This window comes from Sturnira hondurensis, unplaced genomic scaffold (genome assembly GCF_014824575.4).
Source record: "Sturnira hondurensis isolate 20B ecotype Veracruz unplaced genomic scaffold, ASM1482457v3 Scaffold0013190, whole genome shotgun sequence".
In the NCBI taxonomy this organism is placed as follows: Eukaryota; Metazoa; Chordata; class Mammalia; order Chiroptera; family Phyllostomidae; genus Sturnira; species Sturnira hondurensis.
Genome location: NW_028085821.1, coordinates 2,282,308 through 2,309,887, shown reverse-complemented (window position 1 = coordinate 2,309,887; position 27,580 = coordinate 2,282,308). Strand labels below are relative to the sequence as shown.

The 27,580-nt window shown below is 42.1% G+C and overlaps 1 long non-coding RNA gene and 1 pseudogene across 1 annotated transcript; one reads left to right on the top strand and one right to left on the bottom strand.

Moving 5' to 3' along the window:
* Positions 1-11,373: 11,373 nt before the first annotated feature.
* Positions 11,374-13,542, bottom strand: LOC118997422 (uncharacterized). Its single transcript, XR_005068663.1, has 3 exons — positions 13,287-13,542; positions 12,947-13,030; positions 11,374-11,916 (listed from the first exon to the last, which is right to left on the bottom strand). It is a non-coding gene; the product is annotated as an uncharacterized LOC118997422 (long non-coding RNA).
* Positions 13,543-17,425: 3,883 nt separating this feature from the next.
* LOC118997462 (enhancer of rudimentary homolog) lies at positions 17,426-17,907 on the top strand (annotated as a pseudogene).
* Positions 17,908-27,580: the final 9,673 nt, after the last annotated feature.

Below are 27,580 nucleotides of genomic sequence, written 5' to 3'. Positions count from 1 at the left end.
GGATTAAATTAAACATCCATTGAACTTCATATGAAGGAAATAACAGAAGAATCATCCAAAGGAAAATGAAAGTAAGTGAAAGAACATTAACAAAACTGAAAATAACCACATTATCAAACATTAAATTCTAGAGCAGATAAAAGCTAAAGTATATTTTAAAAAACACTAGCAATTACTGAAAACCAAAAGATGAGCTTACATTATAAATAACAATTGCATAAAATATAAAATATTTTTAAAAGTGAATATCAAAAATACATGTTAACATATTCATAACCTTCATTAAAATGATCATTTTTCTTCTAAGAAAGAAAATAGGAACAAACTCGTTACTCCCAGAAATTAATTGGAGCTCCTGCACGCCTGAACAAGATACCATCCTGTGTTGTCATTTCTGTTCCACATCACCACTTTTTAAACTAGGGAATGGAATTTCAATTGCTTATGGAAATATCTTTTTTGAAATATTTGTAAATGGGAAAATCTCAAAAGAATAACAAAATAGAGGGCAGACTACGCTCCTGATTCCTCGTTTCAGTTCTGCTGCCCAGACTCACGTCGTTTAGCTGCAGGCACCACTGCATCCTTGCTGGCGGGGGAGGGGGGGGCTCCACAGAAACTGTTTTTTTTTCCCTGAGGGACATCCGGGCTCTTTTCCTGTGGGGAATACAACCCTGAGGATTGAGCAAGCAGACAACATGGGTACAGATATTATTTTGTTCTTAACATAGTAAGATTGGAGTTGACTGGGGCCATTTCATCCTGAAGTGATGCACTGTCTTTGTCGGACTAGTTGAAAAGGAGGAGGATTCTGGACATCGTCGATGGTCCCCCAAAAAGTGGAAAGTCCCTCTGGTGGAAACCTTCAGATGCCTCTTTCCTGACAGTGTCTATTTCTCCGTACTTGCCTCTCAATCTTGGTGTACTCCTCTCTAGGACCAGTCTTCTCCTTTCTCCTTCCATACACTCTCTAGTCCACTTCTCTCAGAAATGCACTTACCTCCTGTGTCAAGTGAATATCACTTATCCTACCTGATCAAGCAGGAAAGTTGGGGTTCCTAATACACTGCCATGGGGGAGAAACAATATTGAACTATGTATTAGCACAGGCCACCATAAAGCACCACAGACAGAGTGGCTTAAAAAATAGACTTTTCTTTCCTTACAGTTCTGGAAGCTGGAAGTCCAAGAACAAGATGCCAGCACAGCTGGGTACTATGAGACCTCTCTTCCTGGCTAGCTGGCAACTGCTATCTCACTGTGTGTTCACTCCCTCTACTCATTTTGCTTGTGCAGGGAGAGGCAGACAGACAAACAGACAGAGCACTCTGGTGTCTCTTCTTAAAAGAACACTAATCCTATCATTTTGGAGCCGAACCCATATGGCCTCCTTTCTTCTTAATTACCTCCTCATGGGCTCTATTCACAAATACAGTCACATTGGGAGTAAGGGCTTCAGCATAAGAATGGGCAGGCGGGAGGGGGGAGAGACACAATTCGGTCCCTAACAGACTATGAGAAACTGTAAAGCTAATTTCAGAAACAAGTGTTCTGTGGTTTTATTTAATCCAATATAAATTTACTTTTAATTTCTATTCTTCCATCTGCAGGGACTTTCTCACCAAAATGGGATGAGGTTATGCAATACCCTCATCTCAAAAATCAGTAGTATTTTAGAAACTGAATGACTTTCAAATTCAGAGCTACCCACTAAACTGTGAACAGTGATTACTTCCCGGGTAGACTTGGTAGAAAGAGATGTGAATGGGGAGAAGCGGCGTAATCCGATGTTTCCTATTGTAAATACTTCATGAGTTTTTTAACATAATGAGAATAAACATGTATTCCTCTGCAACTAAAAAAAGTATAAATTTGAAAAAATAAATTGAACTAGAAAGCTGACATTTAAGAATATTTGGGGGGAATATCAAAGCTAGAGGAAGAAAACTTGCCTGCTTATCAGCATACTTTTTAAGCAACTCTGAATCAAATTTCTAAATTTTCCTGTGTTTCCCTTTTTAATTTTTTGTCTGATTTTAAACAGGGAACAGATTTCTTAAAATTTTAATAAATTATTATTTATTCATAAGTAAAACACTTTAAATTTTTAGAAATAAGCCTGCTTTTTTTTATTGTATCTCCTGTCTCTTTGTGTATTCTTTTAAAGAAAATCATCAAATGTGTGTCTTTCTAGGGACTCTCTAAAACCTACTAACAATACTTATTTAAAACAACATCTTCAGTCCTTAGCTAGTTTACATTATTCTGAACCCTGGAAGCATGACATGAGAATGACTAATGAAGAAGGAACGGGTTGGTCACTACTTCACATGGCTTGCTCATGCAGTCAGGTGGCCCTTGCCGTAACCACGGGGTAGCTCATTTTTCTGGGCCGGGCAGCAGTCATTTTCTGTATCTGCGACATGCAGACTATGAGGAGTCAGGAAAATTTGTCCTCACTAATGTATGTGCTTGAAAAACTTTGCTCAGGAGAGCCCCACTCATAGCAGGCATTCAGTAAATACTCAGTAAAGAAATGAAGTAATGTTGACATATGACACCTTTAGGAATTAAACTTCTAAAAACAGTAACAGTTCAAAGATAGTAATTCAGAAAGCGCACTTATTCTGAATTGTATTTCTTTCACCGAATTCAAGAAGAATTAGGAGGATGGAACTCTTAGATTATCAGAATAGAAGTAAAAGAATTAGGAACATCTTAACAGGTACCTAATCCAATAACTGCTTTTTTAAATCATCACCCAAGGATATTTTTTATTTTTTAAATATATTTTATTGATTATACCATTACAGTTGTTCTATTCCCCCCCTTCAATCCCTTCCACCTGCACCCTCCCTCCCCCACCATTCTGCCCCCCTTAGTTTATAACCACGTGTCTCAAGTTCTTTGGATTCTATATTTCCCCCATTATTCTCACCCTCCCCCCTATCTATTTTCTACCTACCATCTATGCTATTTTCTGTGCCTTCTCCCCCCTTCTCCCCCTCCCACCCCCCTGTTTCTAACCCTCCATGTGTTCTTCATTTCTATGGTTCCACTCCTGATCTAGCTGTCCTCTTGGTTTGCTTTTGTTTTAGGTGTGGTTGTTAATAACTGTGAGTTTGCTGTCCTTTCACTGTTAATATTTTTCATCTTCTTTTTCTTATATAAGTCCCTTTAGCATTTCATATAATAAGGGCTTGGTAATGATGAACTCCTTGAACTTGACCTTATCTGAGAAGCACTTTATCTGTCCTTCCATTCTAAATGAAAGTTTTGCTGGATAAAGCAATCTTGGCTGTAGGTCTTTGGATTTCATGACTTGGAATACTTCTTTCCAGCCCCTTCTTGCCTGTAAGGTCTCTTTTGAGAAATCCGCTGACAGTCTGATGGGTACTCCTTTGTAGGTGACTGTCCCCTTATCCCTTGATGCTTCTAGGATTCTCTCCTTCATTTTGGTCTTGGCTAATGTAATTATGATGTGCCTTGGTGTGTTCCTTCTTGGGTCCAACTTCTTTGGCACTCTCTGAGCTTCCTGGATTTCCTGGAAGTCTATTTCCTTTGCCAGACTGGGGAAGTTCTCCTTTATTATTTGTTCAAATACGTTTTCCACTCGTGGCTGTTTCTTTCCCCCTTCTGGTACCCCTATAATTCGGATGTTGGAACGTTTAAAGATGTCCTGGAGGTTCCTAAGCCTCTCCTCATTTTTTTGAATTCTCATTTCTTCATTCCTTTCTGGTGGGATGTTTTGTTCTTCCTTCTGGTCCATTCCATTGATTTGAGTCCCCGTTTCCTTTCCATCACTATTGGTTTCCTGTGCATCTCCCTTCATTTCAATTAGTTTAGCCTTCATATGTTCCTCTAATTTGTGACTTTGTTCCTCTAATTTGTGACTATAATCTACCAGTTCTGTGAGCATCCTGATAAATAGTGTCCTGAATTGTGCTTCTGAGAGGCTGGCAATTTCTCGGTCGCTTAGAGTTATTGGCTCTGGGACTTTGAGTTCTTCTTGTGCCATCTTTCGGGTTGTTCGTGCCTGTTCCATAGCAGGATCAGAGCCCTAAAGTGTTCACTAGAACAGGGCAACTAAGTCGCTGGGTTGTGACGTTGTATGTGGGGGCGGGGTCAAAGAGGGACAATGGCTCTCACTGGTATTGCAGGGCAACTAAGTCGCTGGGTTGTGACGCTGTATGTGGGGGCGGGGTCAAAGAGGGACTATGGCGTCCTGTCCGCCGCCTGCCGCCACGGCCCTCACCGGTGCCGCAGTTGCTGCCGTCACCGGGCCCACGCGTTTCGTCCCACTGCACGCGAGTGTGCCACCGCCGTCAGCCCTCGCCCCCTGGGGCCTGCGTGGTCTGTCTCACTGTGCGCGAATATGCGCCCGCGGTCTGCCCCGCACCCCAACTGGTTCCCGTCTGCCTGCGCGCCTGGGTCGGGGGCCCTGTCCTGCCCGACCCTGCTCGCTGCTGGCTCCGCCCCTCTTACCGTCCCCGTTGAACGGTTAGATGTAGTCGGACTTCCGTATAATTCAATTTTCTGTCCTTTGGTTGTGTCTTTGTTTCTCCAAACCTTTGTTTTATTCAAACTTGGTTGTGGGAGAAGGCACAGTGTTTCCACCTATGCCTCCATCTTGGCGGAAGTTCCCAAGTATATATTTTAATTACGTTTAGAGAGGAAGGGGGCAGGGGAGAGAAACATCGATGTGAGAAAGGAACATTGTCTGGCTGCCTCCCATATGCTCCCTGGCCGGGAAGGAACCTGCAACCCAGGCACATGCCCCACCAGGAATCAAACCCAAAGCCTTTCAGTGCACAGGACAATGCTCCAACTGAACCACACAGGCCAGAGCCAATAACCGCTTTCTTAATAGAAGCAAACAGTCTTGGGATTGTTTAAGTGACTTAATATCCTTTAATATTCCACAGTTAGATATTGAATGAGCAAAATCCAGCCTGTGCTTAGAAAAAAGTAGATTGCTTCTACTCTGTGAACTCAGCCTACTTTCTCCCAGTATCCTTTCACAGAAAGCACTCAGGCCTACGGAAGCGGGAATGCGGCTGACCTTTTCCCTGTGACGATACCAGTGACACTGACATTTGCCATGCTGGATAAATGGACGGCTTCTTTTCATTTGACCTGCTATCTGTCCTGGCAGTTTTCAATGTCCTATAATTTTTCCAGATAACTACCAATTTTAAAACAGGGCTGCCACACTTTATATTTATCATCTACTCGGTTTTAAAAGAAACAGTAAGAATGCTGTTATGGTTTTCCTATCCTTTACTGAAGAGCCAAACATCAATGAAATCCAATCTAGCAAGCTTGTCCTCAGGACATACACCTAGACCATTCTCCATGCAATGACTCGACGCCTCCCCATGTGAGTTACCTTATTAGGACAACCTGAGTAAAATGTCTAAATCATCCAAATGTGTGGTCATGTAACAGAAAACAACTGACGTGTTGGTCACTATGGGGTGACAGTGCCCCATAATTATGCTTTCAAAGTCTTTTACTTGCAGCCATTAAATAACTGTTGAATAACTTTGGACCCAGTTTATTGAAAATATTGTATAATACCGGCTTCCTTCATAACTGTAAGCCAACAAAAGATGATATCATCTTCCTTTTCTCTTATTTAATTCTATGAATCAGAATCAGGCTTTTAATTCACACCAAGTAATAAGAATCCAAATGCACCTATGGAATCATGCATATCTTACCTGAAATACATAAACTCATCCTATTACCTAAAATTCCCCTGAGAGGATTCTGGGGGTAGAAACCAACAAGCCCTTCTGAGGACACCTGCCAAAATGCTTCTCTCCCTTCCCGGTGCCACTCCTCCCATGATCCAACCTGCTGTCATCGCTCACCTGAATTACCCCAACTGCCCTCTAACTGCTCATCTCACCCTCCTCTAATGCATCCTCCATTCCACGGAGACAGCTTCCTGAAAACGAATCTGACAGTGCCTCCACCCAACCTAATCCTTCCATGGGCTCATTTCCATGACTCTGGTACAGAATGCTGACTCTTGAAGATAGTCTAAAAATTATTGGATTCCTACTGCCTTCTCCTGCCTTATGCCTCACCCTACTGTCAAACCACGGAGTGTTCTCACTTCCTGGAGCATTCACTACAGAAAAGTTTTGTTCGGGTAGCAGTTAGCTTTTGTAACAATAGAAAGATGACAACTTATATACTATTGGGTTGGTCAAAATATTTCATTCAGGTTTTTCCATAAGATGATTCTAGCAGTGCTTAGTTGTCTTTACCTTCCCTCAAAACAGTTTTGTTAGATTGTATTGTGACAGCTGTCATATCAGCATGCATTAAAAAAACTTATCAAAATTGATGAGTTTTTGTGTAGCCATTTTAATATTAAAGATGAAAGAAAATATGCAACATTTTCAGCATGTTATGCTTTACTTACTCAAGAAAGGTAAAAACACAACTGAAACACAAAAAGATTTGTGCAGTGTCTGGAGAAGGTGCTGTGTTTGATCAAACGTGTCAAAAGTGGTTTGGGAAATTTCATTCTGGAGATTTCTCATTGGACGATGCTCCATGGTCGGGTAGACCAGTTGAAGTTGATAGTGATCAGAACGAGACATTAATTGAGAACAATCAAAGTTATACCACAAGGAAGATAACCAATATACTCAAAATATCCAAATCAAGCACTGAAAATCATTTGCACCAGCTTGGTTATATCAATCACTTTGATATCTGGGTTCCACACAAGTTAAGTGAAAAAACCCTCTTTTTTTAAGCATTTTTTATTGATTATGCTATTATAGTTTTCCCAATTTTTCCCTCTTTATCCCCCCTTCACCCTGCCCCCCATGCCTCTAGCATTCCCCCCGCCCTTAGTTCATGTCCATGGGTTGTACATGTAAGTTCTTTGAGTCTTCTGTTTCCTATACCATTTTTATCTCTCCTCATCTATTTTATGCCTACTAATTATGCTTCTTCTTTCCTGTACCTTTCCCCCACCATTCCTCACTTCCCCCTCCCCAATGAACTCCCTCTGTAAATGGAAGGTCAGATGAAGTATTTCCCAGGTAGGGTCAAATTAAAAGAGTTCATCATCAAAAAGCCCTTATTATATTAAATGTTAAAGGGACTTATCTAAGAAAAAAAAAGATCAGGACTTCTGGCCAAGATGGAGGCATAGGTGGAAATACTGTACCTCCTCGCACAACCAAATTTAAGAACAACAAAGATTTAGAAACAAAAACACAACCAAAACAGACAGAAAATTGAACTGTACCAAAGTCCGACAACAACTAACCATTCATCCAGACTGGTAATAGGGGCAGAGTCAGTGGCCAGTGGAGAGGGGTCCTGGCAGAAAAAGGAGGTGGTTGGCAGACCCAGGCGCAGGGAGGAAATGAGCAAACCCAGTGAGGTATGCAAGGCGGCTGGCTGACCACAGCCACACATTCGTGTGCAGATAAACCAGGCAGGTTTAAAAATGGTCAGTGAGACAGAGACAGGGCCCCAGAGACAGGAAACAAAACCTAAAAGCACCAATTGGAAAAACTTTGGGGGGCTGAGGTGCCAGGAGACGTGCCCAGCCTCACAGGAGAGTTCATTGAAGAGATTCACAGGGTCCTAGAATGTACACAAGCCCACCCACCTGGGAACCAGCACCAGAAAGACCTAATTTGCTTGTGGGAAGTGGCAGAGGGGACCGAAATCAGAGAGAGAGCCCGACAAACGCCACTGCTCCCTCTCTGACCCCTCCCCCAGTCACAACCCAGTGACCTGGTTTGTCCCGCCCTGGTGAACACCTAAGGCTCCACCCCTCATACATAACAGGTGCGAACAGACCAAAACATTATGGCTTAAACAGAAGAACAGCTCAAAGCCCCAGAGCCAATACTTCTAAGCGACAAAGAGATAGCCAACCTATCAAATGCACAGTTCAAAACACTGGTGATCCAGATGCTCACAGAACTGGTTGATTTTACTTGCAAATTAGAGGAACAAATGAAGGTTACACTAAGTGAAATGAAGGAAAATGCACAGGGAACCAATAATGATGGAAACAAAACTGGGACTAAAATCAATGGAGTGGACCAGAAGGAAGGAAGAAACAACCAAACAAAAAAGAATGAAGAAGCAAGGATCCAAAAAAATGAGGAGAGGCTTAGGAACCTTCAGGACATCTTTAAATGTACCAACATCCGAATTATAAGGGTACCAGAAGGGGAAGAGGAAGAGCAACAAGTGGAAAACTTACTTGAACAAATAATAAAGGAGAACTTCCCCAATCTGGCAAAGGAAATAGACTCCCAGGAAGTCCAGGAAGCTCTGAGCATCCCAAAGAAGGTGGACCTGAGGAGGAACACACCAAGGCACATCATAATTACATTATCCAAGATTAAAATGGAGAGAATTCTAGAAGCAGCAAGAGATACGGGGACAGTCACCTACAAAGGAGTTCCCATCAGACTGTCAGCTAATTTCTCAAAAGAGACCTTACAGTCAAGAAGGGACTGGAAAGAAGTATTCCAAGACCTACATCCAAGATTGCTCTATCCAGCAAAGCTCTCATTTAGAATGGAAGGGCAGATAAAGTGCTTCTCAGATAGGGTCAAGTTCAAGGAGTTCATCATCACCAAGCCCTTATTATATGAAATGTTAAAGGGACTTATCTAAGAAAAAGAAGATAAAAAATATGTTAATAACTCACAGTTATTAACAACCCCACCTAAAACAAAAGCAAATTAAGCCAACAGCTAGATCAGGAGTGGAGCCACAGAAATGGAGATGACATGGAGGGTTAGCAAGAGGGGAGTGGGAGGAGGAGAAGCGGGAGAAGGTACAGAGAATAAGTAGCATAGATAGTAGGTAGAAAATAGATAGAGGGAGGGCAAGAATAGTATGGGAAATGTAGAAGCTAAAGAACTTGTGACATATGGACATGAACTAAAGGGGGGAATGTGGGTGGGAACGGGTGTGCAGGGTACAGGGGAATGAAGGGGGGAATGGGACAACTGTACTGGCATAATCAATGAAATATATTTTAAAAAAGAAAAAGATCAAAAATATGAACAATAAAATGACAATAAACTCACAACTATCAACAAATGAACCTAAACAAAAAGAAAAACAATAAAAACAAAAACTAAGCAAAAAACCAGAACAGGAACAGAATCAGAGAAATGGAAAAAAATCTTCTTGACTGCATTTTCACATTCCATTCTCTACATAAATGCAATGAAAGCATCGTGTTTTTAAAACCAATTGTGATGAGCAATGATAAGTAGATACCTGACAATAGTGTGGAATGGAAGAGATCGTGGGGGAAGTGAAATGTACCACCACCAACCAAAGGCTGGTCTTCATCCAAAGAAAGTGATGTTGGGGATATGGTGGGATTGGAAGGGAGTCCTCTATTATAAGCTCCTTCTGGAAAACAAAAAGATTAATTCCAACAAGTACTGCTCCCAATTAGACCAACTGAAAGCAGCACCTGAAGAAAAGCAACTGGAGTTAGTCAACAGGAGACACATAATCTTCCATCAGGATGACACAAGGCCACAGGTGTCTTTGCTAACCAAGCAAAAACTATTACAGGTTGGCTGGAAAGCTGATTCATATTCACCAGACATCACACCTTCAGGTTTCCATTTATTTCAGCCTTTATAATAAAACTCTCTTAATGGGAAAAAATTCAATTCCCTGGAAGACTGCAAAAGGCACCTGAAAGGGTTCTTTGCTCAAAGAGATAAAAAGTTTTGGGAAGATGGAATTATAAAGATGCCTGAAAGATGGCAGAAAGTAGCGGAACAAAATGGTAAATTTTGTTGTTTAATAAAGTTACTGGTGAAAATGAAAAATGTGTCTTTATTTGTACTTTAAAACTGAACTTTTTGGCCAACCCAATATTATATAGAAAAAGCCATTTAATTAAGCTTACCAATCCCTAACCAATCATTTTGGAGAAAGGTAGCATAATGAATGTAGCAAACAGGTGTGAAATTTTAAGCAATTAGATGATTTTATAATGGCTATTATTTTTTTAGTTTTTAGTATTGCCAGGTATATATTCACTCTCATCTAATTTTCCCACTAACCCCTTGAGGTAGGTAACATAGCATCTCCCTTCTAGAGACAAGATAACTGAGTGCCAGGACTGGGTTTGCTCACTCCGTGTCCATTCATTCTCATTGACACAAAACTCATTCTTCCAGACACAAAACTACATCTCCCAGATTCCTTTGCAGCTAAGGGTTCGGGAGGCAAATTGGGTTCTAAAAGGTGTATACACACAAGGAGACATGGAGATACAGAAAATAGATGTGAGGCAGAAAGACCTTTTTATCCTTCTTAAATATTTCTGCTTAACTTATGTGGAACCCTAATATCAAAGTAAGTGAGGGCTCCTTGGCATCACATTCCAGGGCCCATTCTGTAAAGGATTGGTTTCCAGAGGCTGCAGCAGCAATAATAGTAGCAACAAGTCCTTGATCCTGGCAGAGTTCACATGCTGGCCACAAAGGTAGTAACTCCCTGGTGAGTCAGTTTTGCGAAGTTTTGTGGTCATTCCTGGATGACTTTGAAACCACCTAAAACCTGCTTCTTTGACGCTTTTAATTCTTTTGTAAGTGCCTAATCCTCTGTATTAAATCTCTTCCTGTCAAAAGTAAAGTGGTTTCTCTCTTCTGGTATTGAAACTGACAGCAGGCAAAACTGTACATATTCCTTGGACTACAGGCTAAGACACTAACTGTTGCCCCCCACTCAGATGGCGCATGCTGTCCAGAATAAGAAAGTTGTGACGCTTGGTTTCTCATCTTGTTTTAACTTAATCATTTCTTTACTCATTTAGCCTAGCAGACATCATTTATTGAATACCTCCCACATGCTAGACATTTTGTTAGAGAGTAGAAATATAAAGATAACTAAAACAGAATTACCTGGAATCTTTATTCAAGATTTTCTATTTATTTGGATTAGTGACTCAGAAAATTCATCTTCTCTTCTGAACATACCATACAACCAAAAATTTGTTTTAAAGAGTAAATTCAAGCTAAGCACATTTCATTTTCCACTTTTCTCAGTTTTGTAATATTTACATCAATTGGCCTAAGTAAAATTTTCAATTTAGTATAAAATGAATCACTTAAGGTACAAAAATCTTGGCAATAAAGGACATGTTTCAATTCAATTACACCTACACACTCTTACTAATCAACTGCTATACTAATAGCAGTTTTTCATGAAAAATGAAACTACAGTGTGCAAAAGACTTTTCTCCTTCACTTAGGGCACCCCCAATTGGAAATGCTTCTGCTGGTGAACCTAAACCAACATCAAAACATTCCCCCAAACAAGTGAGACACGAATGAGGATGTACTGTTTTATTCCATTTATACCTAAAGTGCAAAAACAGAAGGAAGAAAATCTATGCGTTTAGAAGTGAGATAGAGGTAACCCATGCTGGAGGCACACAGGATGCTCTGGAATGAAGATAAAGTTCTGTGTCTGGATCAGGATGCTGATTACATTAATATGCTCAGTTTGGAAATGCCACTCAACACTCTATACAAAAAACTCTGGTTGCAGTTTTTCACCATTCCTGTAATTTACAAGGTGTCTAGAGAGCCTTATGGGGTACAAAGCACTGTGGAGCCACTGTGGAGGATTCCAACAACACATAATACATGGCACTGTGAGATGGGGGAAAGAGGGAGAACCAGGAGCCCTGGCCCTGTGTGTCGATGCATGAGTCCTTGCTGATACTCACTTGTCAGAGCATCCATTTTCCAGCCTGTATCTGAGCCCTAAGGTTCTTGGTTCTATAACTTTCTCCTGGTCAGATAGTCCTGGTTGCCATTTTTCTCTTTTGATCTAGAGCAGCTTTCATGGACATCAGGATGTCCATGAAATTAGGTGACACTGAAAAAAGATGATTGTATCATAACACATCTACATAGGTCTTTACCAAAGGCAGGACAGCATGCTGGTAATGTGTGCAGCCGGCACTCCCCGATTCCCGGTTTTCAGTCAATGCCCAATCACCAGCTTGCTGCTTGGCCTTCGGCAAAGCCCTTCATTTTTCTGGACCTCAGTTTTGTCATTTGTCAATCAAGGGACTGGACACGACGATCCCCCCAAATCCTCTGGGGCTATGGTTTAGTTTCTAAGTTGACTTGTTCAAAACTAAATAGCAGCAGGACCAAGATTTGGGTTTTATCACTCAAGCCCAGTTTTCTTTCTACAAATACGAACGTAGAAGAAGCAAACTAAGTTCAGATTTTAAAATTCCTGTTGCCCAGTATGTGCTGGATGCTGACATCAACAATGTGAGATAGGTATGTAGATATGTTATCCTGCTTTCCAGACGAGAAAACTGCCCATTGGAAAGTCAGGGTCCTGAGCCAGTGCATGTGTCTGGTCCGAGCAGAGGCCGGGGCGGGGGTTGGGGGGGGGGNGAGGGGGGGGGGGGGGGGGGGGGGGGGGGGGGGGGGGGAAGCCTGGGCCTGTGGACTGCAGGACCTTNAAACTAAGTTCAGATTTTAAAATTCCTGTTGCCCAGTATGTGCTGGATGCTGACATCAACAATGTGAGATAGGTATGTAGATATGTTATCCTGCTTTCCAGACGAGAAAACTGCCCATTGGAAAGTCAGGGTCCTGAGCCAGTGCATGTGTCTGGTCCGAGCAGAGGCCGGGGCGGGGGTGGGGGTGGGGGGGTGGCGGGGAAGCCTGGGCCTGTGGACTGCAGGACCTTCCTCTCCCCACCGGGGCTTGTAACATGACCCAACATCAACAAATAAGCCAAAACCAGATCTCATCCCAAAGCAAAAATAGTCTTTCTTTCTCTAGTTTCCTCTAGTTAAGAAAGAAAAACAAGAATTAGGGATTTCATTAGTAAGGACAAAATTCCACGTCATTTGTTAAAATGATAAAACTGTATATGCACTCACAGAAGGCCTCACAGTGGCTCCAGGGGCCGGGTGTGTTTCACATTTGATATTCATGGCTTTTTTGTACTGCAGCTCACATTGTATCTGCAAGATATAAATTCGTTTAGATATAAAAATTTTATGAACCCAGAGTCAAAGATCAAGAAAGATTGTCTCTTTTTTTCCTTTTAAAATTTTCTTCCAAAGATAGAAAAGCATCCCAGTAGACCACTCCACCCGACGTGATGCCCCTGTCGGGTGGCAGGCATGCTGTGAGGGGTGGCCTCTTGAAAAGGAACTCCGGGATGCACAGGGGAACACTGGAGCGCAGATCCATGAGCAATGCTGTTAGCAAACTTACAAATATTTCTCATGTTGTGTCAACCCAACTGATGACTGTTTTGTAGTAAGTCTCCAGTCGTGGCCTGGAACTTGATCTGCAGAATTCCTTAAAAGACACTGCGCCCAGCAGGCAGTAATATATCATACTCCTGGGAAGATATGAAACATCCTGGATGTTACCATAATTCTCAAGGAGTTGTTCAAGTTTACTTAAGTATTTCTAAAAATACGCCATGATAGCTTTCCTGGGCTTGTTTCCTTTAGACACCAGACCATCAATTAATAGGCAAGAAACAGCTATCATAAGATAGCTTTGAGGAAAAAAAAGTCCCATGTGTAATCAGTCCCCTTCATTCTATCCCCAAACCCCACCCTAAACTGAACACTGAGGTATTGGGTTAACACTACTATAACAGGACTATTTTCTAAATCAGGCATTATGAGCGTGCCTATTTGTTTTTCTTATACTTGTAAAAGTGTGAGTATGTTCCCATTAAAGCCATGTCCTCATGTATTTCCCCCTTCCCCAGCCCTGCCAGCACTGTGACCTTAATGAGTGCCAGGATATCAACTCTCAGAAACTGCTTACGTCCCATAGCACTTTCTAGTGTTCCATGTATCATTTGTGAAACGTATTTTTAGAATCTGTTATGCCAGAGGCCAGGAGTTGCAGATATAGCATTAAACACATTGGACACAGTCCTGTCTCCACGGAACAGACTGCCAAAAACGGATACGGCAGGGCCCCTGGGGTGCCAACTGGGAGGGTCGGAGAGGGTCCAGGGCAAACTTTCTGGAGACAGTTCCATCTCAGCTGAGACTAACAGGGCGAGTAGGAATTCACCAACTGAAGGGCTAGCGTCAGAGAAACAGAACCTTTCTGGCAAGAGAGACAGTGTGGCCTGGCTGAGCTTGCAGCGTGTCCCAGTGCCCGTTTGCCAGCGACAGTCTTGGCTAAAATATTAAGTATGTCTATAGGAAACGCATGGAGGCACACTGTGTGGAGCGAGACTCTGCATGCTGTCACACCTCCAAGAGTGCTCCCCCATAAACAGAAACCTAAATTCTACTCAGCACTCTTTATCTCCTATCAGTATGTGTAGTTCGCACTTTGGTTGGGGGTCCCCGTGGAGGGAGGGGTGTCTCTACAGCCTGCTCACAGGCAAGCTTGCATTTGGGAAGCACTCACAATGCAGTGGGCAGTCAGATGTGTGCTGTAAATAATAAAATCAAACCCCGAGCCAGGGTCTGTCCTAAACCTTTCACATACATCTGTGAAATTTTAGCTCTTCATTCTTACCACCTTTCTCTGAGGCAGTGTGCAGCATGATCCCTAGCCTATAGATGAGGAAACTAGAGCCCAGAGAGGCCGAGTAATTTATCCACAGTCCCAAAGTTAGCAATGGAGCAGCAGCACTCAGACTCAGACAGCCCAGCTCCAGCCTGAGCTCTCAGACTCTACTCTCCGTACCCCTCCACTGGGCACAAGGATGGGCCCACCAAGCTCCTTCTCCCTCCAGGAGCTTTTACTGCACTGAGGAAGGCAGAGATAAACACCTACTCAGAGAACAGGGGCTCTGCTGCAAATATGAGTCACATAACTGCAACTTAAAAAACAAACTTCAGGAGGTAAAATGTACAACATGTACATGTACGAAACAGAATATGTTCTGCGTAAGCAAAATGGCTACCACTTAGTGAGTGCCACTCAAGCACCTGGCCCTTCAGTTAAATGATCCCATTGACCTTCTCAGAACAATTACACAAGGGAGATAGCATTGCCTTGTCACATAAGAGGAAACTGCAGTTAAATTGTGTAACCAGGTGCAGCTGGTGAAGCAGAGGTCCTTTCCCTATTCATGGAAACTCCTGAAAGCACAGTGTTTTGTCCTTAGTCCTAAAAGTTGGCATCTGCGTCAGGTAACTTCCCTTTGATGTAGAGAGTTAAGAGGAAGTTTCAGCTCAGGCAGTTACCAGACTCACTTCCCAGACTCTGCAACAGGATGCTTGTGCAAACACACCAAAACACGGTGCTCAGAGCTGTCTGACTGCTCAGACAGAGCCCTCCAGCTCCAAACTACTTCACCCAAGGCTGACAGGAGGACAGGGGCACCACGCTGGAGTTCTACATCCCACGGGGCCAGGGGAGAAGGCGTTTGAAGAGCATTAGAAGTCAGAAGAGGGGAAAAGAGGAAAAATTAAAGGGGATGAATCAGACATAACAGCACAGTTAAAGCTTCAGTCCTTCCATCAAGATCTTCCTTCAACAACAAAGGCTTCCTAACCTTTGCTGGCCAATCCAACCTCTGCTTTGGCTGCAAAGTGTCCTGGAAAAAAAAAGTAAGGAGCAGGGTTTGTATCCAAGATTTTAGGAGAGGAAGGTACATTTTAGCTCTGAAGTACAAAATGCATTACTTTAAAGCATAGGAAAAAGATAAACAGTATAGCTTTGTTTTTAAACATATACTACAATTTCACAGGAACACCTTTCTTTCCTCCTCCATGTGAAATGATACCAACTGTACTAATTAAATGTACAGTCCTAGAACCTGAAGATGAGTTGATAGTAGCTTTTACTCTTTTTAGGGCATAAAAAAAAGGCAAGGTATCGGACTTTCCAGTGAGTAGGGGAAAAAAAGAACCTGGAGTGAAATAAAACTAACTCAGTACTGGGGTATCAATGTAGCAACAATTCAAATAAGAGTATAACAAAGAAAGGGATGTGTGGCTGTGTCAAACATGTCGGTGATTTTTGTGAAAAACAAAGGGAAGTGAATCTTGTCCCTCCTGGCCAGTGAGTGCAGACAGCATGCATGGAGCCCGGAGGCAGCCTGCTCTCCCTTGGGGCTACTTGGGGGATTAGGTAAATATAAACGTCTTCAAATAACCCAAGATGTGAGAAATTGAAAGCATAGCAAGCTGGAGTAGTCATCAGACGATATATTTAGGAGAGCTTATTTTGCAAGCTAGAATTACAGAACAGCAAGATGTGGTCAATTCAAAGTATTCAAGGATGAGTTTCTCCAACTGGGAGTTGCAATCTAAGACAACGAACCAGAAGAGACCACCAGTCTCCGAAGATCAGAGGAGGATTTTAATAAGCTGGCTCATTCACCATTGCCCTAACAGCCAGTTTCTACATCAAAACTAGTTCAAGATTTCAACAAAAGGAAGTGGTTTACCAAAGAATGACCAAGAACCCAGAAGTGTTTAATGGGAAAAAAAATTACTACACAGAGAAAGGCTTGCTCTGAATACACTTAGGCTACACATGTTCTTCAAGTGGGAAGTGGGGTGGCCAGCAAAGGGTAGGACCTTGAAAAACAGACGCTGCTGCAAAATCCCTGCACTCACAGAATTCTTTAGTCTTTTTTTTATGTTTATTCATGTTGGAGAGGAAAGGAGACAGAGAAACATCAATTGTTTATATGTGTCCCAAATGGGGATCCAACCCACAACCTAGGTATATGCCCTGCCTGGAAATAGAACCCCAAGCCTTTTGGTGTACAGGCCAACGTTCCAACCAACTGAGCTACACCTGCCAGGGCGAATTCTTTATCGTCTCCAGGCACTGTCAAACCTGTTACTCACTGGAGTCCCATCGTTACCTACTTAGGTTGAGTAGGAGTTATACTCATTTTATAGACATGGAAACTGAGCATCAGGAAAGTTAAATATGTTGATATGTTCACACAGCTAAAAAGTACAGGACTGAGATGTGAAACCAATCTAATCAAAGCCCATGCTTTTGTTTCAGTCTAAAGCAAAGAATCATCTCTTTCCACATCCCGTCAGGTTCTGCTGTTTAATCTCCCTGTTGCGCACAAGCTGCCTCACCCGTACAACTGTGTGCTCTGGGGTGGAGGGCCCCCCCACCCCGAGGGCCCCTTGTGAGCCACGTGCCTTACCTTCACGGTGCCACGCTCTGTGCTCAACACACAGAAGACGCTCTCCAAGTACAAACTGAATTGCCGAGAATTAGTCACTCTACAACTGGTTCTGTTCCTCCATGAAAAATTGCTTTGGGGCATTTTATAATTTGAGCACTATGACCATCTGTATGATATACTGTAGGAAATTAATTAAATTCAGAAAACATATTTCAGTGGCATGAATTTCAAGTCATCAACTTTGCTTTAATCACAATTTTAACTCGCTTGTGGCTCAGGTCGTGTGAGGTGGTGGCGTCAGCAGCGGCTGCAGCAAGAGTTTGGCGCCAGGTCTCACACCATTTTACTTGTATAGCCAATCAAGAGGCCAGAAGGCAGAACCTAGGCTGACTATGAATCCATGAGGAAGTGCACGGAAGGCGTTTGTAAAATGTACGAAGAACATCTGAAGAGAATGAATCGCCACAGCCCCTCTCCCATATATGATCTCAGCCAGTTGTTTGATTCTAGTCAGCTGGCAGACCTCAGCTGCCTTGTTCACGGAGCTGATGCCCAGACATACCAGCCCTACAGCAGAAACTGGATTATGAGAAGAAGATCTACGTGCCCCTTTGTTGGCAGACCCAACAGGCCGGGAAACAGCTGCGCTGGAAGCATTAGGGGGGTGGAGGTGGGCTTGGAACACAGGTGTGTACTGCAATCTGCAGTGGAAGTTTTGTATGATAGGAATCTCGTTTCCATTTTGGTACACCCTAGTCAGGACTGAATTGTGTTGGATGAAATGTGAGAATCTTGTTCAATCTGAAACTCCCCCATCACCCCCCTTTTTTTCTTTTCATTTTTTAACTTAAACATTGTTATGATGATTTTGAAGGGCTTTTCTTTGTCAGTTAATATTTGTACCTGCTTTATGACATTCACTGTACTAACCCTTCTTCAGGTTGGGGTGGAGAGTGGTGCCACGGTTTAATTATGTCCTAAATGAAGTCTTAGTACAAAATAAATAAATGTTCTTTAGTTATATGGTTTTTTATTTTATCTTAATTTAATTTGCTGTTTTATCAGCCTTCCCCTCTCTCATGGGGAAGAGTGAGAATGCAGTGATAGTTAAGTAATTATGAAAATAATAGTCAATGTTTGTTAAATGTCTATTGTGTGCCAGAAACATACTGAATCATTTATAGTCATTATCTCATTTAATCTTCATAATCACACTCCCCAATTTACAAATGAAAAAACTGAGGCACAGAGAAGTGAAACAACTTGCCCAAGGTCACACAGCTAGTAGGTGGCAGACTCAAATTTGCCCTTGGGAGCCACATTTTAAATGTCATTTAATACAGTTCCAAAAACAATTATTCTGTAGTCTTTTTATTTAATGCTTATTGAGATAAAACCATGACTTCACATGATTTTTCCATTTTAATTTTCACAAAAGGACTTTGACATTTGTAATATTGTTCTTCTAGGTCCAGCATTTAATAAACTTAGTAACTTTTTATCCCATTACTTGTGCTAAGGCCCTGGCCTCACTTTCCTCTTCTCTAAAATGAGACATAAATGGTTATCGTGAGGATTAAACTATTTTATTCAAGGAAAACACCTGTAATTGGCACCAAGTGCCCATGGCAGGTCCTGTGGTGTGAGCTGCTGTCACTGCCGCTGTGGGCGGCCTGCCCTCCCAACACGGTCAAGCACCCAAGTCCCAGGCACACAGTGATTACCACACGAAGGCATAGTCATGTGCCTCCTTATGCAATAGGTGCTTTAAAACATACTGCTTTATCAAATACAGAAGAAATATGTGTAAGTGAGAACTCATGCCTTTTTCATCTCTAAATGCACATAGTATGGTGACTGGCACATATTATTAGGTCATTGAATATTTGACCATAAATGAAAGAGCTTTTGATAAATGATCAAAAGCTCAAACAAGAAAGTGAACAACTAATAAACAAAATTATAAAATTTAAGTTCATATTCACAACCTGGGAATAAGTGAATCCAAAGAGGAATGAAATGGAAAGCATATTCTTTTTACTTTCTAAGAATTGCATTTCACTTAATTCACTGTAAGCCATGTCTACATTAAAATGCAATTACATATTTTCAAAAAATAAGTACTATGAAGTCACATTAAAAAGTAATGAACTCCCCATCCAATTATAAAAGAAACTTACTTAGATCTCTCTCAAGAGTGAGGAAGGAAGTCTGCAGTCAGGTTTTTATTTCATCCTAATTTCCCACACTTTTCAAAGAGCTTTATATCATAACTCTTCCTCAAATATTTGCAAGGAAGCACTATGATTGTGAAAAGAGATACTCCGAATACCTAAGCTAAATATTTACATTCTGCATTTTTAGTTGAACAATTGACTTTGTTCTTTAGCATTTAGGTCAAAATACCTAAATGTTTTAAAACATCAAACAAGAGGATATGATTTTTCAGCAGTCTAAACTTACTGTTTTTAGCAAACGCTTCACAAAAGAGAGTTGGGCAATTAAAAAACAGTAATGCACACACACCCTGAAAAATAAGAAAAATAGAGGGGAGGATGTTGGCCATTTATTCTTTTTAACACAAAAACACATCTCTTCCACTTCCCTGTGTTTATGTAGTTAAGACTTGCTAAGCATTTCCATCCACTTACGTCACTGTAACAATAACCTCAATTTACTGACTATGTAGGATTTACTTCAAAGGAGTTCCTGAGTTGTAAAGCATTGGTTTATTCATTTTCATAGCATTCCTGTATATGAGCATGTCACTAGTATTTTATCTTTATTTTATAAAGTTAAAACTGGAGGTATTCTGGAGACGAAACGATTTGCCCAAATGAGGCAGCCTCATAACTATGAACTTATGACACTTGGCTTAGAACTCATGCCTTCTTTGAATACAGTAGGGTGTTTTCCCACTAGATTATTCTTCTTTACACAAATGTGAGCTGTCACCGTGGACAGTTGGGCAGGAGAGACTGACTACCCGGACAAATTCCCAGAGTTTCGGAGGTTGGGTTAACCCGCTGCAGCAGTAGCTCTGAGACTAGGAAGAAAGAGAAGTGAGGCTGAGAGAACTGTGCATGTACTTTCGGACACGCAGTGAGCAACACGTACCTGCCCATTAACGGATCAGCCAAGGGAAGTTGTATAAGAACAGGTAATAAATAAGAGTGCTTTGTAACAAACTTCTTTCTCCACTGGTTTCACTTGAAGCTCTCACGGCTCTAGCACTGAGTTTTACGTCCACACCTTCATGCCAACCCCCATCAGAGCCAACTCGGGCAGTCGGGTTTGTGTGGAGAGGCTGCAAAGGGGTACGTCCAGTTGTGCTGAAGCAGTCACATTCATGACACTGGAATGTTACCATCTTCAGGCATGAGGCCATTCAAAGGCCCTTTGCTGCAGAGGTCACAAGAAGGCATTTGGACTGCCATGGTCACCTCTTGCACCCTGACTCGAGTTGCCAGGACTGAGTCACTTTCTTTCCATGGCGGGTCACATTACCATTAGCAGGTTTCACCTGTTTCAATACTTGATTGATGACAAAGTGACGTAGGATCTACTTCAAAGGAGTTGAAGAACTGAGAGACGGATGCAGCTGAGCAGGTTTCCAAACCAATTGTGGGTGAGACCAAGATAACCTGTCCCTTACAAAAGGGAACATGAAGACAACCAGGCCAAACGGGGATGCTCTTGGAGTTAACCAGGGTTGAGTGAGGGATCATCTTAAATAGCTTAAATTACAATAGAATGGGTGTAGGTCAGAAATATTAAAGACCTTCTGAATACCTTAAAGCTAACAAGGAACAGGAAAGAATAGATACGTAGATCTCTAAGGTAGACACCTGGAAGCATACGATTGACCCTTGTAATACGGTTGATCCTTGAACAACAGGAGTTTGAACTTATTGGGTCCACATGCAAACAGATTTTTTTTCAATAAATACATCTAGTACTATCACTGTATTTTCTATTTCTTATGATTTTCTTTATAATGTTTATTTTCTCTAGCTTCCTTTATTGTAAGAATACAGTTTATAATACATATAACATATAAAACATGTGTTAATGGACTTTTTTATGGTATCAACGAGGTTTTCTGTCAACAGTAGGGTATTACTAGTGAAGTTTTGGGAAGTCAAAAGTTGTATGCCATTCAGATCAGCACTTCCCTGGTTGAGGAAAATACTATAGCTGGGCTTTCATTAGATGATATGTATGGACTTTTCATGGTTATTAAGCCTCATCATAATATTATTGCTAAATTTTCACCTATATAACTCTGATGATCATAACAAACATATTAAGCAATGATGGATGCATGTCTTGCTATGTCTCCTTATCAAGTGGAAGAAATGGCAGAGGAAAATGAACCAGTTTACCATAAATCACAAATACAGGTTTCTGAGATAAGGAGGGAGAGCAGAATCCCTGGACCCCAGGCACGGACGAATGACTTCATCGCCCCTCTTTTCCTGTGACACACTCACCCACGGGGGATCTAGTAGCCTCCTCCCCAAGCCTCATAGGAATCAGCACTGGAGAGGCCACACTAACCCTCAGCCCTTGTATCCTACAGGTAACAGCCCGAGGCCCAGAGAGTTTAAATGACTTGCCCAAGACCACATAGCTAAACTAAGCCCCAGGTGTGAGGCAAATTCTTATCTTCAAAAAAATGTTAGGTTCTTCCATTCCTCCCAATGGAGTTTGTGGAGATCAAACATCAAAATTAACAGGTATAGAGGTGAGAACAAGCCTTAGCACAGGCTTTAAGATTAGACATACTTTTACTCTGTACTCACTCTGTGACCTTGGGTTTCTGTCCTCCATGTAAAACTGAAAATCCCTCAGTGGTGTTTTATGAGGATTAAGTGAGACTGTTTACTTTTTTTTTAATTAACATAGTGTCTGGACATAGTAAGAAGCTCACTAAATGGTAGCAATTACCACTACTACTGACTGAATTGGGCTAAGAATGGGGAAAGTACTTCTAGTCCCTTTTTCTTCCTTCTTCCCTCAGGTAACTTCAGTACGCTCACCTAGGGCCATCTGTACCACATCAACGGGGAGCATTACTGGTAAGTTACAAGCAGCCTTGCAAGGTCTCACTTCCTAGGTTCCATCTGCAGGGCTTTCTAACCCCCTCTTTTTCTCTCTCTCTCTCAGGCCAACTTTCTCAGTAAACCATGGCTTTTAAATTCCTTACAGTTTTTGACTCATCTACCAGTCCAAACTTGCACACATTCCTGCAAGAAAAAATGCAGAACCTTGCCTTGTAAGTATTTAATAATAAGATACCAGACTAAGATGAAAATTGCTAAATTAAAATACAAAAAGTGTACTGAGTGAGAGCTTTCCCCAACACACCCTTTATTCACTGTCTCCATAATTCATTTAATATGGGGCATTACGTGAAAAGGAACACAGGATCTCTATCCTCATGAGCTCTGCTGGAGGAGAGAGGATAAATACCGGTAAACGCCAAGTGACAGGCATGGAAACACAAAGGCAGATGGGGCTATATAAAGACAGGCATGTCAGTGTTCAGGAGGGAGAACATCCATAAGACACAGGGCTTAGCAGAATGACTGTCAAAAGTGAAGCAAGACAGCACCTGTTTGAAAAGGCTTCCAGGAAAAGAGTGCTGAAGGGCAGTGATGGGCCAGCCGACTTCAGAGTTGACAAGACAGAGCAAAGGAAAGATAGTAGGAGACAGAAGAGTGGCAGGCGCAAGGGCGAAGGAACTTGCAAACTTCTCCAGAACACTCTGGAAACCACACGGATGTAAATTAGGTTGCACAGTTCTCCCTCTCCTGTTCATCTGTATTAATCAGGTCAGGAATCAGCTTTCTACTTATAACTATCACAAACGGGGATGTGAATGCCCCAAGCCCAAAGCCAAACAACTTCACAACCCCAGGAGTAAGTCATTGGTCTCATGTAGATCACTGAAAGGTAGAAACATCTATGAGTAATGGCAAAACTATTTTTTACTCTTAAAAATTGCAAGAGGAACTAGAGAACTACAAAACTACCTATATATTTTTTATATTTTAAAAAAATATATTTTAAAATATATTTTTAAAAATTTTGTAAATGTTTTTGTTAATATGTCTTGCCATATATGATTCAAGTTTTCATGAGTAGAAAGTTTGTATTTTTGCTTTTTGGATAACGATGTCTAATACAGCAGTCCCATGTTGTCAGTGGATACTTTTTTATAAATACTTGTTGACTAAGCTGGTCATGCTCCTCACTCAGGTCATAAGACTCACATGCATATCCCTTTCGAGAAACCTTGATTCAATCCTCCACAAAGGCCACGTGGCTGACAATTTATAGAGTAAATACTAATTCTCCCTTAATGAGCAACTCGATGGGACTGTCACTATCCTAGTGTTTTACTCATCACTTCCACTCCTTGGTAAATAAGGAATTCATTCCGTGGCAAAGCAGACAGCATTACAGATGAGAAAACAGGAGCTCAGGGCTGGGGAGAGCAATGCTCCCAGGTTATGTAATTAATAAGTTGCTGAAAGGACACAATAGGCCATTTCTCTCCAACTCCACACTATGGTCGTGGAGGTCTTACTCAATATCTCAGGCAGATTACACATAGACCTTCTTAAACCTATACCTTAACTTAAAGAAATACTATCTTTATAGACCTTTAAGTAGTTTTGGAAATAGAAAATTAAGTTAAATACCCAATAAATAAACCCAACAGTCACCACAGAAGATTGTAATCACATCCTCAAGCCAACCAAGAGCTCTTTCCCCAAGAAGCAGTTAGGGAAGGAGGTCCGGTTTCTTCAGGCCCCCGGAGACCTCCACCCCTGTGCCAGGAGCTCAGCTGTTGAGGTCTCTAACACCAGCCAGGGTGAAAATACTTGCAGTCTGAGGTCTCATTTCACTGCCATGGACAGGAAAAATAAATCTTACTGGGAAGATCATTTCATAGGAAACAATCCACGATGTCTTGTGGACACTTGCCACTCAAAAAGATGGCTCTTGCACAGCCACCACCCTGCCCACCCTCAGACCTAGGCTCCGCTTGCAATGGGAAGTGCCTGTGGGTGGAGAGGAACCGCCAACTTCAACACCAGCCTGGACTCCTGCAGCACACTGGCTCCATGTTCCTGGGGAGGGTGCCCTGGCTCAGGTGCAGGAATAACATCAGCCTCTACAGAGGCAGTGGGGGAAAGGCCAGGGTGTTCAAATTGTTGTTTCTGGATCAGTTAGCAAGTTGGGGCTCAGGAAACATGAGGCCATGCAAGGACTGAAAGAGGCCCTTGTTGAAACAGAGCTGTCTCCCTTCTGTCCCACACGGCTTCAAGCATGATGCCCAAGCTCCTGCACCCCACTCATTGTCTTATCTGAGCCCCAGGAAGACACCTTGAGAATCCACTGTGACAACAACACCCAGGAGATAACTCTCAGCTCAGTTGGATACTCCAAGGAACTAGTTAAACACGGAAGTATAAGTGAGGCATGGAGTGAGGTACGAAATGCTACAGAAATGTGACTTTATTACTTGAGAGGGATAAGAGACTGGCCAGGAGATTATTTTCTATATGAATGACTGAGACAAAACCATATGATGTTCATCACAACAGAAAGAAAGAAATTAGCCCTGGGTGGTGTGGCTCAGTGGATTGAGCACTGGCCTGCAAACCAAAGAAAGAAATTAAACATCTAGAAGCAAGGAGAAAATGAAACATCTCACCCTTCTTAAAGAGGACACAGCTATGGGATTCAAATAAGTTATATTTTTCAATCCAGAAAATGTTTATCAGACCACAAATTTATTTGGGGTCCAACATCATTCTTTAGTCCCTCTTTCCACATACCCTTCCTCCATTACTGGATTATTGATTTCTTTGAAAGATTAATAAAGATTAATAACAAAGATTATTTTTCCCAGCTTGAATCCAGAAGGAGGAGGAGGAGAAAAAGGAGGAGAAGAAGGAGAAAGGGAAGGAGGAGAAAAAAGAAAGGACAATTTTTTAAAAGGCAGAGGGCCTGAAATGTCTTTATCTCTGAATTCTGATTTCAGAATCCCCTTTTGAGTGCATTTTCTCTAAAGTGCCTTTATGAACACATGCTTAGTAGCACCTTAAAGACCCCTTTCCTTTGGTTATGGAACATGCTGATTTTCATGACCCACCAGCCTCCCCTTTCCACTCCACTGGCATTGCTTTGGTTGAATCCCTTGTTACTTTTTGCTTCCCTGAAGGAGCTGGCAGCTACCCCTCTCCCTGCCTCTGGGCTCACCCTCTCCGAGCCACCCTCCACTCTGCTACCCACATAGCCTTCTAAATTTTAAATTTCTTTATGTTCTCCTTAAAATTTTTCAGTGGCTATCCATTACTTAGCCAGAGGTTCTTAATAGTTTCTGAACATTTGATTAGATCTTTGGTCACTTTTTTCCACTGCTTGAAAGTGAATCTCCCATGAATAATAAATCCCTGATCTAGAGCAGAGGCCCCCAAAGGGGTACGCATGCACCCCAGGTACAGCGTGCTATCTATGGTGGAACAGGAAAAGCAATATGAGCACCTCAGTTTTTATACAGGGTGGGCAAAAAGTTGGTTTTACAGTGGTGAGCATACAAAACACAGAGTTTGTTCTTGTACTATTTATGAATTATTGTATTGTTTTCCATATGAACTGTAAACCTACTTTTGCCTAGCCCCGTATATTCTTAATCATTTTTAACAAAGCTAAAACGATCAGCTTTGTTAAAAATGAATACAATTTGAAAGTAATTTAAACGGACTGATATTGAATGCATGGAGTGACACCGGTGCCCTCACCCAGTCTGTCCTTCACCTAACACCTCTAAGATTCTCTAAAGGGAGACGGGGAGTTCCACAAACCGGGGGCCAGGGTGGCACCCTCAGACATTCTTCATCTTCAGTATATTGGGATGAACTGCATTCCACGTGCCAAAGAGTGCCACTGGTCATTAAAGCTATAAAAATTAAGGCTTTCCTAAAGTAAATCTTTACAATTATTTTAGGTTAGATGAAAAAGTTTCTGCCCAAACCAGTTTGCTAGTTATTTTACATCAGAATACTTAAAAGAATTGTCTGATTAAAAGAAGAGTTCCTCATTTTTTACTTATGAAAGACAAGACTCCCAAGTTGTCTGACCTCTCCTGTGACAACTAGTGACTGTCAGGATTATACAGATATTTTCAGAAAAATAAATTAATGTCTCTTCAAGATAAAAATGACATTTCAATGGTGAGTGAGAATATAACTGCTTTTCTAAATTAATTTGCTATTTTGAAAATGGGTATGTGGTAGGCAACCTCCAAGATTGCCCCACCCCACCACCCCATTCCATCCCCTCGTCCTGATATCCATGCTCTCATACAATCCCCGCACTGAGTGTGGTCTAGAGCTAGGATTCTCTTCCTAACAAACACAATAGAGCCAAAGTGACTTCCGAGATCATGTTCAAAATGACTGTGACTTCCATTTTATTCACCCTCTCTCACTCTCTCTTTATGGAGGAGCCCAATGACAAGAAACTCCTGTCTCTGGCCAACAGCCATTAAGGACCTAAAACCTGTCAACAGGGATCTGAATGCCCTTGGAAGCAGATTCTCCCCAAGTCCACTCTGCGATGACTGGGGGGCTGTTCCACACCTCATTTGCAGCCCTGAGACAAAAGAATAAAGCTAAGACACTCCTAGATTCCCGACCCACAGAAACTATGAGATAACAAATGCCTGTTGTCTTAGGCCACTAATTTTGCAGATAATTTGTCACAAAGCAAGAAATAACTCATATAATGGAGGAAACACCCCATCATTAATGAGTCAATGGTTGAAAATAACATGAGAAGAAAGGAGGGAAGATAGTGGCCGAGTAGGACAAAGGATTTCGCTTCCCCCAGGTGCTAGAGAAAAACCGGGCTGATCTGTGGAGGAGCACAGCGGACAGCCACAGGGACCCAGCATGTAGGAAGGCAGGACTCCAGAAATGGAAGCGGACTCTGAATGACCAGATGGTGAGGAGAGGAGACGACTGCAGATCAACAAGGTCCAAGGGAACGGCACAGAGGCTGCAGGCCCTCTACCAGGCTGAGCCAGGGCCCGGGTGGTCCGCCTTGGTCTCTGGGAGCCGAGGGCTGGCAGCAAGGTCCTTGGGAGAGAGTCAGTCATCAGCTCCCTCCCTACCCAGCCAGGTGCAGATTGAAAAACGCCAGGAGAGACCGGTTTGCTTGGAGTGTCAGAGAGAGGAGTGGGCATTAGAAAGCAAACCAGAGAGTTTTGATCACCCATGAAGTCAGTCTGTGCTGGCCAGCTTGGGAGAATTGAGAGTTGCCCTTTGTGTTCCGCCATAGGACTGGGAAAGGTTTGCGCCCAAGCCTGCAAGACCAGGGAAGCCTGGCCGGGAGCACATGCCCA